Source organism: Vulpes vulpes, chromosome 12 (genome assembly GCF_048418805.1).
Source record: "Vulpes vulpes isolate BD-2025 chromosome 12, VulVul3, whole genome shotgun sequence".
Classification (NCBI taxonomy): Eukaryota; Metazoa; Chordata; class Mammalia; order Carnivora; family Canidae; genus Vulpes; species Vulpes vulpes.
Window position 1 is genome coordinate 179,016,654 of NC_132791.1, and position 15,349 is coordinate 179,032,002.

Sequence of the window (15,349 nt, forward strand, 5' to 3'; positions counted from 1 at the left end):
AAGAAATAAGGACCCAGGAGAAAACAATTTATTGACTATAATTAATAAAACTTTTTAGGTCAGGAATCTTCATCTAATATTTAAATTTTTTAAAAGACTTTATTTATTTGAAAGAGTGAGGGAGAGAGTATGAGGTGGCGGGGGGGGGCAGAGAGAGAGGGAGAAGCAGGCTCTCTGCTGAGCAGGGAGGCCCATGTGGGGTTGGATCCCAGGACCCTGGGATCATGACCTGAACTGAAGGCAGATGTTTAACCAACTGAGTCAACCAGGCGCCCCTAAGATTTATAAATTTTAAAAGACGGGAATAATTTTATGTGTATGTACAAACAGACACACACACACACATTATTACAGACAGAGAACCATAGACTTTAAGAGATGGGAGGGATTGTAAATGAGAAAACTTCAGACCCACACATGTGTAGCCATATTAAAATTTGTGCTGAATAGCTCTGATTCCCAATTAATTGCTCAATCCAAGACCAAGGAATTATGTGGTTTTCTTCAGCATTTCAAGTCTCCGGTTAAGATCTTCAAAATCGACTTCCTCAGAACCATAAGGGTCAATGGATAGGCTCACTTGAGGGTTTATATTGGGCAAATCAGGTAGCATAAAGTTATCAAAACCAATCTTGGATCTTGATTCTGGCTTTGGAAAAGTTGGGGGGTTGAGTCTTGGACCTGTTCATTTCATTTTGTTTTTAAAGATTTTATTTCTTTATTCATGAGAGACACAGAGAAAGAGAGAGGCAGAGACACAGGCAGAGGGAGAAGCAGGTTTCTTGCAAGGAGCCCGATGCAGGACTCAATCCCGAATTCCGTGATCATGCCTTGAGCCAAAGGAAGACGCTCAACTGCTGAGCCACCCAGGCGTCCCTGGACCTGTTCATTTCAATACATATAATTAAAAGTCACAATAATACAGTCTTCCAGAAAGAAATCCCAGCCTCAAAAACAGTAGGCTATTATGACTTTTGAGAGTGCAGCATATAATCTGGCTGGCGAACAACATAACTCTTCTATCATGCAAATGGTGGTAATGGTAAAATCTTTTTGGCCCTTACTTCAAGGACAATCTGGACTTTTTAAAAAGGCACACTTTTTCAAAATATGTGCCATTATGATCCAGTGTGGTAGTGGTTTTAAAACTTTTTTGTGCTCTCTCTCAGATCTACATCCAGTTTGAAAACTGTTAGCTATTATAAAGGAACCCACTGTACTTCTAGTGAATCAGTAATAACCTTCTCTCACCTATGGAGGAACAGTCTTTTCCTCCATAGTTTCAAGTGAGTTTCAAATGGGGCTTACACTTACAACTCTGAGATCAAGACCTGAGCTGGGACCAGGGTCAAGACCTGAGCTGGGACCCTTAACTCTCTGAGCCACCCAGGCACCTTGAGGAATAGTCTTATAACAACTGGAAAACTTCAACAAATACTAAGCAATTCCAGTTTCTACGAGAATTCCCCATACTTACTAGGAACCAGTGAAGGAAGCAAATCGTTCTTCTTATAGGAGTTACTCTGAAAGAAAAAAGATCACTGGGATATGGTTGGAGTTCCCAACATATTTTTTCATAGTAATTTTTCAATAAATATTTCATAAAAATAACTTTATCACAGTCAAGCTTCATTCTTCTGAAGGTGAATTTTTTTTTTTATGCCTTCTGGAAATTAGCTTTAGGAGTGGCTATGAGTTTTGCTTCTTCTGTCACCTGTGGTCGCCTACAAGAATTGGGAAATCTTTTATCTTTAAGCTTGGAGATGCTACTTGTGAAAGATGATTCAGTTTAATAAAGTCACTAGACTTTTTCTCCATCAAATAAATGGCAAGGAGAAAAGGACAAGCAGGAAGAAGAAAGTGTTAGGATGAAAAGATTAAAAAATATATCAACCAAATAAAATGTGAGATCTTTTTGCATCTTGATTTCAACAAAATAACTGTAAAAATGCATTTTTGAGACAATCAGCAAAATATAATGTGGATCAAGTATTATATAATACTAAGGAACTTTTCATTGTATTGGGCATCATAATGGCATTGTTTTATATTATAAAAACAAAAGGTATGTGTTAGAAATATACACTGAAGTATTTACAGGTGAAATTATATGTCTGAAATTTGCTTTAAATTCCTTCTTCTCCACCAAAACAAGTGTCAGGAAGAGAGAAAGAGAAAAGAAATAAAAGAAGCAGAATGTTGACAACTGTTAAAACTGACGGGTATATGGAAGTTCATTGTATTATTCTAATTTTCTATATTTTTAAATTTTCCATAATTAAGTTTTCTTTCTCATTTTTTAAGTTTTTTAAAAGATTTTATTTATTCATGAGAGACACACAGAGAGAGAGAGAGAGAGAGAGAAAGAGAGATGCAGAGACATAGGCAGAGAGAGAAGCAGGCTCCATGCAGGGAGCCCTATGTGGGACTCAATCCCAGGACTCCAGGACCATGCCCTGGGCCAAAGGCAGATGCTCAACTGCTGAGCCACCCAGGCGTCCCATTTTTTATTTTAATTCCAGTTAATTAATATACAGTGTTATATTAGTTTCAGGTATACAATGTAGTGATTCAACACTTCCATACATCACCCAAGGCTCATCACAAGTGCACTCCTTAATCCCCATCACTTATTTTACCCATCCCCCTTATCTCCCCTCTGATAACCAACAGTTTGTTCTCTATTGTTAAAAGTCTGTTTCTTGGGACATCTGTGTAGCTCAGCAGTTGAGCATCTGCCTTCAGCTCAAGGCGTGATCCTGGAGTCCCAGGATAGAGTCCCACATCAGGCTCCCTGCATGGAGCCTGCTTCTCCCTCTGCCTATGTCTCTCTGCCTCTTTCCCTGTGTCTCTCATGAATAAATAAATAAAATCTTTTTTAAAAAGTCCGTTTCTTGGGGTGCGTGGGTGGCTCAGTCAGTTGAGCATCTATCTACCTTCAGCTTAGGCTGTAATCGCTGAGACCTGGGATCAAACCCCTGCGTGGAGCTGTCTGCTTAGTGGGGAGTCTGCCCCTCCCTCTGCCTCTCCTCCTGCTTGTGCCCTCACTCTCTCTCTAATAAATAAATAAATACATCTCTTAAAAAAAAAAAAAGGAGTCTGTTTCTTGGTTTGTCTCTCTCTTCTTTTTTCCTTCTGCTCGTTTTTTTCATAAATTCCACATATGAAATCACATGGTATTTGTCTTTCTCTGAATGACTTAGAGCAGCATTATTTACAACACCAAGATATGGAAGCAGCCCAAGTGTCCATCAACTGATGAATGGATAAAGAAGATGTTTTATACACACACACACACACACACACACACTAGAATATTATTCAGTCATAAAAGGAATGAAATCTTGCCATTTGCAGTGACATGGATGGAGCTAGAGATTATCACTCTTTTTTATTTTAAATCAGAGGACTTGCATTCCAAGACTGGAAGTTGAGCAATACACAATGTGTGGTTCAAATAATTTCAACAAGGAAAATCAGGGTTAAATTATGTTGAAATATAAAATCTTTTTTTAAAATATTTTAATTTATTTGAGGGAAAGAATGAACACTGGGGAGGGGCAGAGGGAGAGAAGAGAAACAGACGCCCCACTGAACAGGTAGCCCAATGTGGGGCTTGATCCCAGGACCCTGGAATCATGACCTGAGCTGAACGCAGATGCTTAACCAACTGAGCCACCCAGGCACCCCTACGATAGAAAATCTTAAAAAAAAAAAAAGAGCTTCATGGCCCAGAAATGCCTACCAAGGTAAAAAGAATAAAACAATTTCTCTTTACTTCATAGAGAAGGAATAGAGAATAAAGAAAATTAATGTCTATGGCTCTTAAACTTTTATTTATTTATTTATTTAATTTTTTATTTATTTATGATAGTCACACAGAGAGAGAGAGAGAGGCAGAGACATAGGCGGAGGGAGAAGCAGGCTCCATGCACCGGGAGCCTGACATGGGACTCGATCCCGGGTCTCCAGGATCACGCCCTGGGCCAAAGGCAGGCGCAAAACCGCTGCGCCACCCAGGGATCCCTTTAACTTTTATTTATTTGACTTCTCCAGATTTATGTATACAAAGTTTTGAGATTTTTTTTTTTAGTTTTGAGATTTTTATATTATTTTCAACAAGAGAGTAAAGTGTTTTCACTACAAATAAATTAATATTGAAACATGAGTCTAAGACACTGTATGTTAAAGGCTTTCAGATTTGTCCAGCTCATAAAAATATTCCTTGCTGTCCATATTGCGGTATTGTCAGGAGGTTGATAAAAGACTATAGGCCCATTTCTCATGAGTTCAGCATAAAAACACATCAAATGTCAGTTAAATGACTGTAAATATGCCCCCAGGTTTACAAAACTTCACAGAGATTACTGTACCATTCAAAAAGCTCACATAGAAATATACACTACCACTACTTGTAGTATCATTCCAGATTCAGTTTCTCTTTCTGTACTGACCTGTCTTTCAGTAGGAAGGCATGAGAAACAAGGTGCTAGGGATCTCGTAGGAAAGGGCCCCGGTACAGAGACTGGTGATGCCCGAAGTGGATCAAACCAGTTCCACCTGTTCTCCTAGAGCACCTTCTTGATATCCTCAGTAAATTCAATACTGACCAGGTCTGTTGGTGCTTCAGCCTGAGGCAAGAGGGTAAGAATCATATTACATTCTCATTTTATCACACATTTGCTTATTGCATACCCACTACATGCAAAAATTCTTTTTTTTGAAGGGTATAACACATGTCTGTTAATTAATTAATTAATTAATTTTTAAAGTTTTTTGTCTATTCATTTGAGAGAGAGAGAGCGGGTACATGAGAGAGCACAGACTAGGGGGAGGAGCAGACTCCCCAACGAGCAGGGAGCCCCCTGGAGGTAGAGCTCAATCCCAGGACCCTGAGATCATGCCCTGTGTCAAAGGGAGACACCCAACCAACCTAGCCACCCAGACGCTCCCATGAGCAAAGAGACGTGATTCCTGCCTTCATGAAGCTTAGACTCCAATGTAAGTCAATGACAGTTAAAGCAACCTTCAAGCTTCTGGCCCACAAGCTTCTTTTTTTCTTTTTAAGATTTTATTTATTCATGAGAGGTACAGAGAGAGGCAGAGACACAGGCAGAGGGAGAAGCAGGCTCCACGCAGGGAGCCCGACGTAGGACCTGATTCCCAGACTCCGGGATCATGTCCTGGGCCGAAGGCAGACACTCAACCGCTGAGCACCCAGGTGTCCCCCACAAGCTTCTTCTTTCTCTCTCTTCCAATAACTATATTTTGAGTGCCTATGAGATCAGACCCTGTGGTACATCAATGATTAAGAGCTACACTTAAATATGTATAGATAGGTCTACGAGAGAGTTTATCAAACTTTAGCAGTGGCAAACTCCAGATTTATTCATTTGCTTGACAGAATCTATTGGCCACTTACTGTAAACCCAGCACAGTGCTAAGGATGCTACAGTGAACAAAACAGACAAGAGTTTCTGTCCACATACAACTGATATCCCAGTGGAAGAAACAGATAATAAACAAGATCACTAAGTGAACTGTACAGTACGTCAGAGATAAAAGCAATAGAGAAAAAACATAAAGCAGAGAAGAGGGAAGAGGTGACATTTCAGAGAAGGTAGCTAGGAAGTGACTTCCAGAGAAGAGAACATGTAAGTGCAGACCTGAAGGAAGTGAGGGAGAGATGGGGCCGATTAGCCAGAGAACACAGAGTACTGAAAGTACAAAGGTCCTGAGGTGGGAACCAGCATGCGTGTTTGAAGAAGCACAAGGAGGCCGGTGTGGCTGAGGCAGAGTAAATAAGAGGGAGAGTAGAAAGAAAGAGGTCAGTGAGAAGAGGTGAGAGTGCATGTGGGCAGCCTCCTTGATGAGAAGAAAGTTGCTGCCTGTCATTCTAAGTGAAGTAAAAAGCCAGTTGACAGTGGCGCCTGGGTGGCTCAGTCAGTTAAGCATCTGACTTCAGCTCAGGTCAGCATCTCAGGGTCCTGGGATTGAGCCCCACCCCAAATCTGGCTCAGCCAAGAGTCTGCTTCTCCTTCTCCCTCTGCCTCTCCCTCCCAACTCATGCTCTCATTCTTAAATTAAAAAATTAAAATAAATAAATAAATAATAAATATTTTAAAGCCAAAGGAAAGGCTTTAAATGCATAAGAGTGAGATGATCTGACTTAGGTACTAACCAGGTCTCTACTATATTGAACCTCAGTTAATGGGAAGAGGAGCAGAGGCAGGAAAACCAGTTAAGAGGCTATTGCAGTCATCCAGGCAAGAGATTATTGTAGATTAGATAGATGTGCTGTGAGTGGAAGTGGTGAGAAGTAGTAGGATTCTGGATAGATTTAGAAGGTAGACTGGTTACTTTACAGATTTGCTGAAGATTGGTCAGTGGCTACAGGTAGGGAGAAGGGGTAGAGTCAAGGAAAATATAAAGATTTTGCCCTAACACAAAATTGCCATGAATTATAGAATGAGTAGGTCCTTGAAGGGGTGAGAGAACCTTTGGACATGTTAAGTTTGAGATGTCTCTGAAACATCCAGGTGAAGATGTCAAGAAGGTGAGTGGCTATATTAGCTTGGAGTTCATATCAAGCTAGAGGTCTTAGCTAGTAATATATATGTGGAAGCCCTCACCCTAAAGATGGGATTGTAAACCATGAGGTAGGATGAAATCACCTAAAGAAGAGAGAAGAAAGAGAAAAAGTCTAGAGACTGACCTCTTGGGTACATCTCTTATGGCATTTCATGTGGCTTTTACTTCGTCAAAGTCTTTTTCTGTGTTGTCTAAAGTTTTATAAAGTGTCCTCTTTCAAACAAACCATAGAACTCTTTGGAAGAGAGAGAACAAAAAGAGAGAAAGTAAAAGAGTCCCGATCAGATAACCACCAAGGAGCAAAGCATCAGAAAAGTGTGCCCCTTAACCATAATCCAACATGGTACATGCCACCTCAGCAGTTCAAAGGTATTAGGGGCATATCTTTCTTGCCCCGAAACACTCCATGACCACCTTTTGGAAGTTTAAATCATTCTCAGTGATGACGATGAAAGCAAAACTTGATTACATTGGCTACGTGCCCCGTATTGCATTTAACTTCCTTATTCATATAAACCCATTTATTTTTTTTCATATTAGCTCACTTAATCATCTCAATAAACTTATGAGTCTTGGTAATAATTATTAACTATTATTATCCCCTTTCTTAAAGTTCAGAGGACTGAGTCTTTGAAGGGGTAATTCACTTGCCTGAGGTCTCACGGTTAACAAATGGTGAATCTATGATCTGAATATGGGCCATCTCACTACTGAACCCATACTCTCAACCAACACCAAAAGAGAAAGTGCCTTACACCCTAGGATCTTGCAGCTTTTATTCCAAGAGCTCTTTATTAAAATGCAAATTATCCCTGGGATAAAATTGAGGTCTTAAGAACTAAAAATGTTTATACACTTCTTCATGCATGTGTGTGTGTTTTTTTACACACTTCTAAATACATAACACTTCAGATATCTTCATCTTTGTTTTCTACGTTGTTGTTACCAGCTTAGAAGGGTCATGTGACAGCAGAAGTCAAGCTCTGTTAGGAAAAGTATGTAGGTGAAGAAAAGGTGCAAATGTCACCTGCTTTACAATCCTGCCAGAGCTACTCTGGAAGCCACATTCCTAAGCAGAGAAAAAAATATCCTGGTGCACAAAAAATTCTCAGCTTTAAAGTCAAGTCTTCCTTCTTGAAAGCACTTAGCATAATGGTTGCCTCGGGTTTATATGGCACATTATAGTTCTTAGGAATTTCTATCAGGTACTTTTCTACTAGCACCTGGGGTGGAGTGTTCACATTTAACTTATACAGCAGCTGGTGCACTAGGGTGGCTCAGTTGTTGAGTGTCTGCCTTTGGCTCAGGACATGATACTGGGGTCCTGGGATCGAGTCCCACATCATGCTCCCTGTGGGGAGCCTGCTTCTCCCTCTGCCTGTGTCTCTGCCTCTTTCTGTGTGTCTCTCATGAATAAATAAATAAAACCTTTAAAAAATTTTACACATTAGCTGCAAGATAAAGAACATAACAGATTTGGTCACACACATCTCTACAAACTCAGAAGCAAAAAGAGTTTAGTTTATATATAAGTCAGCCCTATCCTGGGAAGAAAGAACCTCAAGCCAAGTAAAATAAGGGGAAGAAAATAAGCATAAGAAAAAATATTTTGAATTGAAAAATATTTTGAATATTTTGAATTGAATTCAATATTATTGAATATTTTGAATATTTTGAATTAAGTATTTGAATTAAGTCAGAGGTGGTATTCAACATACTTAACCACCAGTACAGTAAGGCACCATCCAACCAGAATGGATACCTTGAAGGCTGAGAATGTCCACAAGCATGAAACAACACTGTAGCTAGATCTCTGTGTCTCAGCTGAATGTCAGTCCTGAATTCTATGTGTGTGGTCACGATGTAAGATGTTCAAAAGTTGAAGCTTCTAAGTATATTAACTTCCTTCATATTAACAGGCCAGTTACATTTGGGAAAATGGATGCTTTCTTCATAAAGACACCATCTCAGCTTGCTTGAGACTAGCTTATCTAAAAGCATCTAAGTCCCCTAGTCCAAAATCTTTATTCAAGTTGCTCTACCTCCAATGCAAAACTTATTTCTAAATATCTTTCAGTCTGCCAAAATTATGTGCCATAAGTTTGTTCATATTTGCTTTTCTTGGACTTACTGGCTTAGAAAAATGTATGTCTCTGGAATGATACTACCTGAGAACTGATGGTTCCAATCTAATTTGTTCAACACAGTTGGCCATATTCTTGGCTATACTTTACACACACCTGATTAGATACTGGAGCAGACCATCACCAAGAAAGAAATAAAGGTGAAATTCATGAAGTTATGTATGGCAAATGTGCTGGAGATGAAGAGCCACCAAAAGAGCAAAAATCACTTTCATCTTACCTCACTGGAAGTACATTCTTTTAGCATCAAAACAACAGCAATAGCAACAAAACAAGTGCTTTGCTTTGCTTTTAAATATGTGATAAACGTGATAAACTTAAAAACTCTAATTCTAAGCACCTCATAAATTATGATTTCTGTCTCTACACAAAAGAAACCCAGTTTCAGATTTTGTTTTTGTTTTTAAGTAAGGTTTATTTATTTTTTTCTACCATTGCCATTAAAAGAAAAATATTTTTTCACTTAAAGTTGAAGAGAAGGGGAGCCCGGGTGGCTCGGGGGTTTAGTGCTGCCTTTGGCCTGGGGCCTGATCCTGGAGACCTGGGACAAGTCCCATGTCAGGCTCCCTGCATGGAGCCTGCTTCTCCCTCTGCTTGTGTCTCTGCCTCTCTCTCTCTCTCTCTCTCTCTCTCTTTGTCTCTCATGAACAAATAAATAAAATCCTTAAAAAAGAGAGAGAGAGAGAGAAGAAAGGATTCCTCTAACTAATCCCACAATTCCTTTTTTTTTTTTTTTTTTTATGATAGTCACACACAGAGAGAGAGAGAGAGGCAGAGACACAGGCAGAGGGAGAAGCAGGCTCCATGCACCAGGAGCCCGACGTGGGATTCGATCCCGGGTCTCCAGGATCGCGCCCTGGGCCAAAGGCAGGCGCCAAACCGCTGCGCCACCCAGGGATCCCTAATCCCACAATTCCAAACAAGTAGCACTAGGGATACCCTTACCTATAGTCGTGCCACAGGCAGTGAAAACTTATTAGACTTACTATTTTCAACTCAGGTAACTCTGAATGGATTTGAGGAGATGCTCAGATTAGTGTAGATATAGATTGGCCAGACCAGAATCCAGTTTCCTAAGAAAAACACAAAGTTAAGCGACACAGCATTTTATGCTTCTCTCTCGCCCCAACCCCCACTTCAAAGGTAGCCCATCAGGGCACTTGGGTGGCTCAGTGGGTTAAATGCCTTCAACTCAGGTCATGATCCTGGGGTCCTGGGATCCAGCCCCTTGTGGAGCTCCCTGTTCAGCAGGGAAGCTGCTTCTCCCTCTCCCTCTGCCTCTTCCTCCTACTCCTGCTTTCTCTCTCTCTCTCTCTCTCTCTCTCTCTCTCTCTCTCTCTCTCAAATTAATAAGTAAAATCTTTCATACAAATAAATATTTTAAAGATATTATTTATTTATTCATGAGAGACACAGAGAGGGAGAGGCAGAGACACAGGCAGAGGGAGAAGCAGGCTCCCTACAGGGAGCCCGATGTGGGACTGGATCGTGGCACCCCAGGATCACGCCCTGAGCTGAAGGCAGACACTCACTGAGCCACCCAGGCATCCCAAATAAATAAACAAAATCTTTAAAAAATAGTCTATTGACAATGTTCAAAATATAATGCCAAATAATGTTTAACTGATATTAGAATATGTACATATAAATATATATAACTATATGTGCACCTACGTATGTGTTTATACACACATAGAAAAATACAGAAATACATATATAAACTGAAAGAAATATACCAAAATTCTTGGTTCCAGATTTGGTGATTTATGGATTCTTTTTTGTCTCTTTTCTACAAGTTTAGTGGGGAAAAAGACAACCATATGGTTCTAAAAATGGCTCTTTAGACTGAAACAGTATACTTCTTCCTATAAAAATTAGAGGCAATGTCCTTTGGCACGGTCCCAACAAATTAAAGCCCACCTTCTCCCTCACTAGAGGGCAGGAAAGATGGAAACATCTTTCCCAGCTGCTAGATGGTCAACAATCTCTTTCCTTGCTTTCTGGGACTGCTCAGCTGCAGCACAAAGCACATTTATAGAAAAATGCATGTACGAAGCGGAGTTCGTTGAATAAAAAAGGCAGGTTGTGTGATAAGGTAAAACTGTTTTTACAAAAACAATACAGGGATCCCTGGGTGGCGCAGCGGTTTGGCGCCTGCCTTTGGCCCAGGGCGCGATCCTGGAGACCTGGGATCGAATCCCACATCAGGCTCCCGGTGCATGGAGCCTGCTTCTCCCTCTGCCTGTGTCTCTGCCTCTCTCTCTCTCTCTCTGTGTGACTATCATAAATAAATAAAAATTAAAAAAAAAAAACAATACAAAATGTAAACCATATGTGCATATATTTTTTTAAAAAGTATTATATAATAGGTCAGTGGTTCTTAAAGTGTCATCCCCAGATCAGCAACACCAGCATCACCTCGGAACCTGTTGGAAAAAGGTAAGAGATAAGTCTTAGCACCCTGTGTTATGTACCTGATGACTGAGCCTGGGGAAACAGGTGTTCCACAAGTCAGGAGAACTTGAGCCTCCAATATGTGACCTGTCTGTTCATCAAGTTATGATCACTCTCTTTTTTTAATTTTGTTTATGGTCATTTTCTAATCATGAACAGAGTTACTCTGTCAGTGCAAGCTACTCTGTCATTGCAAGCAAATCTTGACATGGGACTACTTTTGAATCTGAAATAAACACAAAACTCGGTTCTCAAAAGGTTGCTTAACAACTCCAAAGTAGGAAAATGTTCTCTGCTCTAGACATCACAGGGAAAAGAAATTATAGTAGAACTGGACTTGTTTCAGATTAATACTGGATTGTTGTTTCATAGCTACAAATATTAGCAAACATTTATGTTGTGCCCGGATTATAGTTTATGTTACAACTAAAAGGACGCATGGGCATGCAGTTTAAAGTTCACAAGTTCAAAAAAAAATCACAAATTCTATCTACACCATCAATGCCATCATCATTGTTCATGGTAACAATGATGGGTACCAATGGGTTTGCCTAAATTTTATTTGCCTAAGGTTTCTTCTTTAAGCCCCTATTTTCTAAAGAATGCCCAAAAATCAGTTTTGGAAGTTTAAGTAACAGCTGCCTCTCCATCAAGAGATTATAGTAATTCAGTAGTAAATACTGCTATTTATGGAGCACTCAGAAAACTGCATGCACATGCAGTATTTATTTTACCCTCCTCATAATCAGAGATCATCGATTTTTCAGTTTATTAAGGGTTAACAGCTCATGTAACCCATTGAAATGAGGAAAAAGCAAGAGGCAACAGAAAATAAGTTGTATTTAAAGAAAAGACTTTTGTCAGTTACTACCCCCACTCATGGGTGTAATACTACTTGAACTGTCACCTGATAGAAGAAATAGCTTCTCTTGGAGGGGGGGGGGGTTGAAAAAAGGTAAGGAAGCCCTTCCAGAAAAATTTGCCCATCAGCTCAAACTTAATAGCTCCTGCACATTTGAAAAAGCTTGACTAGATAAAGTTCTCTGCTTTGGTGAAGAACAGTCCGGTAATCTGGACATTGTTTTGCATTTTAAATCTTTGGAAACTCCTTTTTAAATTAAACTTTTTATTTTGAGATAATTGTAGATTCAAGTGCAGTTTGTAAGAGGTAAATCAGAAAGATCCATAGTACCCCTTGCTTAGTTTTTGGCAAGGGTCATATCTTGCAAAACCAAAATACTGATATTGATACAATCAAGACACAGAACAATCTTTGCAAACTTTCAAGTGATTTGATCACCATAATCATCATTTCCACAAGTCAGGCACATTCCTTTGAATTCCAAAATTGCTAAGTAATGTCTTAGGAGATCTATGGGGTGAGGGAGGGTAGTGCTCAGTGATGAGAGGCAGCTTGCTGTGCTGTCTGGAGTATTTACTCACTTTTTCTTTTTTCCAGGAGCTTTAGGCGATTGACAACAAGTTGCAGGTTGACCCGAAGGCAATCAGCTTTGAAGGCAGAGGTGAACACGATGATTTCACCACAAGGCAAAGCAGCTCTCCACTAACCTTGCTGAGCCAGTTTGACAGAGAATGAGTTATCAATGTCATGGGGGCATTAGTTTTTCCATATCTACTTTACTCATTTACGAGGCCCCGTAAGGAATTCCTGGCTGCTCAGCAGTGGCCTAAATGAACTTCCTTCTCTGTGGCCCAATTCCCCAGATAGGACGCTTACAATTCAGAGTTAGGTTTCCTTTGGTTTATTCTAATCATCAGTCTTCTGACTGCAACTTTTCAGAGTTCTACAGGAAGTTTCTGATAAAAATGAAAGCTTTTGGCAAGTGTCTGAGGAAGGAGACAACAGATCAAGATTCCTCCCCCCAAAGGATATATTAGTCACTTATGGAGAAATTCCAAGACCTCCTTGCAAATAAAATATTAATGAATTTGAAAGGGAGATCCCCATCGGAATCTGTAGTGGGCACATAACATTAAAAGCGTGTGGAAATAAGGACAGAGAATTGTTCAGAGAAGCAGGTAAAGCAGAAGCTTGAAAACTGCACATTTCTATGTTTGAACATCTAGAAAAGCTTTTGAAAAATAATCTAGGGGCACCTGGGAGGCTCAGCCGGTTAAGTATCTGCCTTCTGCTAGGTCAAGATCTCAGGGTCCTGGGATGGAGCCCTGAATCTTCTCCTTGCTCAGCTGGGAACCTGCTTCTCCCTCTCCCTCTGCTCCCCCTGCTTGTGCTCTCTCACTCTCTTTCTGTCAACATAAGTAAATAAGGTCTTTAAAAAAAGGAGTCTAATGGTAGGCACCAACACATTTCTTGGGAAAGCTAAATCTGCAAATTATTTCTAGAATTTCAACATATACTTGAGATTAATTGTTATTTCTGCCATTGGCATTCAAAGATAAAGTTCTTTCCGAAAATGACACCTTTACATGCTGAGTGATAAAAGCAAAAAGACATGACAGTTTGAAGAAAAAAAAAAAGAACACACCTATTCCTCTTGTTATGACACACATGGTTTCCCAAAATGCTAGAACTTCTTTTTGGTCTGATTCCTTAACTTCAAAAAAGAGTTGGGATAGTTGTCTGAACATCCTGCTGTCTGTACCAGAGGTCTAGAAAAATCACAAATGAGGAATTCGGCAAGCCAGAGAACTAATTTGAAACTCATGCCTGCTTTGGGAGAAGAACCAGCTCAGCAGGGTTTTGTGGTCATTGGTTTTCTTTCAACAGAGTAGCTCAAACTCTCCCATCACACAAATTCAATCTACACACATCGAAGGAATTCATTGGGAACCCAAGGAAAGAGAAGAGCTAGACAAGACAGATTGAAGTATAACACTGTAGTTCCCAAATGTCTCAAATGCCTTTAAAAGTATCCTTCCGTGGGGGAGGGAAAAAATTTTTTTAATGAAAAAAATCTCCTTTCAGTTCAATAGCTCTTAAAACTGTGTGGAAATTAAACTTGGTGAAAAAAAAATGAAGGACCTTCAACTGAGAGAGATTGAAAACAGGTAACAAATAGGCAAAACCACAGAAGAGTAGAAATGAGGAAATGGGACCAAAAAAGAAAATTAGCAACGAGAGTCTCCCAGTTTGAGTATCCTTGTGAAATGTCATTCAATAACTACATATTAGGCCAGTTTACAGTGAATAAGGCCCTGGGCTTAACTTACCATAAATAACTTACATAGGGAATTACCCAGATTCCAGAGATTAGTACAGAGTTTTGGAGAAATGAGGTAACTTTTAGTTATTTTAGTCTTAAATCTAAAAACTATGTTAGTTTACTCATCACTAATATTCCTGTCAAATTGTCACCTTGGAGCTTCCTACCATCAATATGTAGGACCAAACAAATGAAGATTGCTTGGAATAAAGAGTTCTAGAAGAGAATACAGCAGAGATATGACCCATTCTTTTGGGACTGCCCCACCAAACGAGGAAATCACCTGTGTCTCACCAATCAGAACATCCTGTTTTTTGTGGGTTTTTTTTTTTTTTATCAGAAACACCTTTGCACTATGTAATCATGTTAACGGCTGGTAGCCAAAAAATTCTTTTTGGTTGCATCTACCTGAGTCTGCTCTTTCAATTTTGTCTGAAACCCCAGGTGTCTGAGAGCATATCTTAAACCTGGAGGAAATGGCTTTCCTTGAATACACCTGGATGATTCAAGGGTCTATATCTTGGCAAATTTTTAAAATATTGATTTGAATTTGTTGATATGGGGAAAAACTGGCAAAGACAGCAGTATGTATTGTCATTTTTTAAAGATTTTATTTATTTATTTGAGAGAGAGAGAGCAAGGTGGGAGGAGCAGAAGGAAAGGGAGAAGCAGACTCCCCATTAAGTAGGGAGCCCCATCCCAGAATCCTGAAATCATGACCTGAGCTGAAGGCAGCTGCTTAACTGAGTCAACTAGGTGCCCTGCATATATCATTTTGATTTTCAAAAAAGAGTATGGACTTGTTTTTCTATCTTGGTAGTTTTTGTTTTATCTTGGTAGTTTTAATGCCAATTTAGAGAGCTAAGCAACGACTTAGAAGCCAGATGCCAGTTAGTGCTAAAACGGAATCACTGAGTGACCACAGGACTTCCTTCTTGGCCAAATTGAGAGAGAAGATGACTGTCATGAATCATA

General features: G+C 39.7%; 1 long non-coding RNA gene across 1 annotated transcript; it reads right to left on the reverse strand.

Moving 5' to 3' along the window:
- Positions 1 to 713: 713 nt before the first annotated feature.
- LOC112929509 (uncharacterized) lies at positions 714 to 4,625 on the reverse strand. Its single transcript, XR_011996128.1, has 3 exons — positions 4,455 to 4,625; positions 1,478 to 1,523; positions 714 to 882 (listed from the first exon to the last, which is right to left on the reverse strand). It is a non-coding gene; the product is annotated as an uncharacterized lncRNA (long non-coding RNA).
- Between the last annotated feature and the right edge of the window lie 10,724 nt (positions 4,626 to 15,349).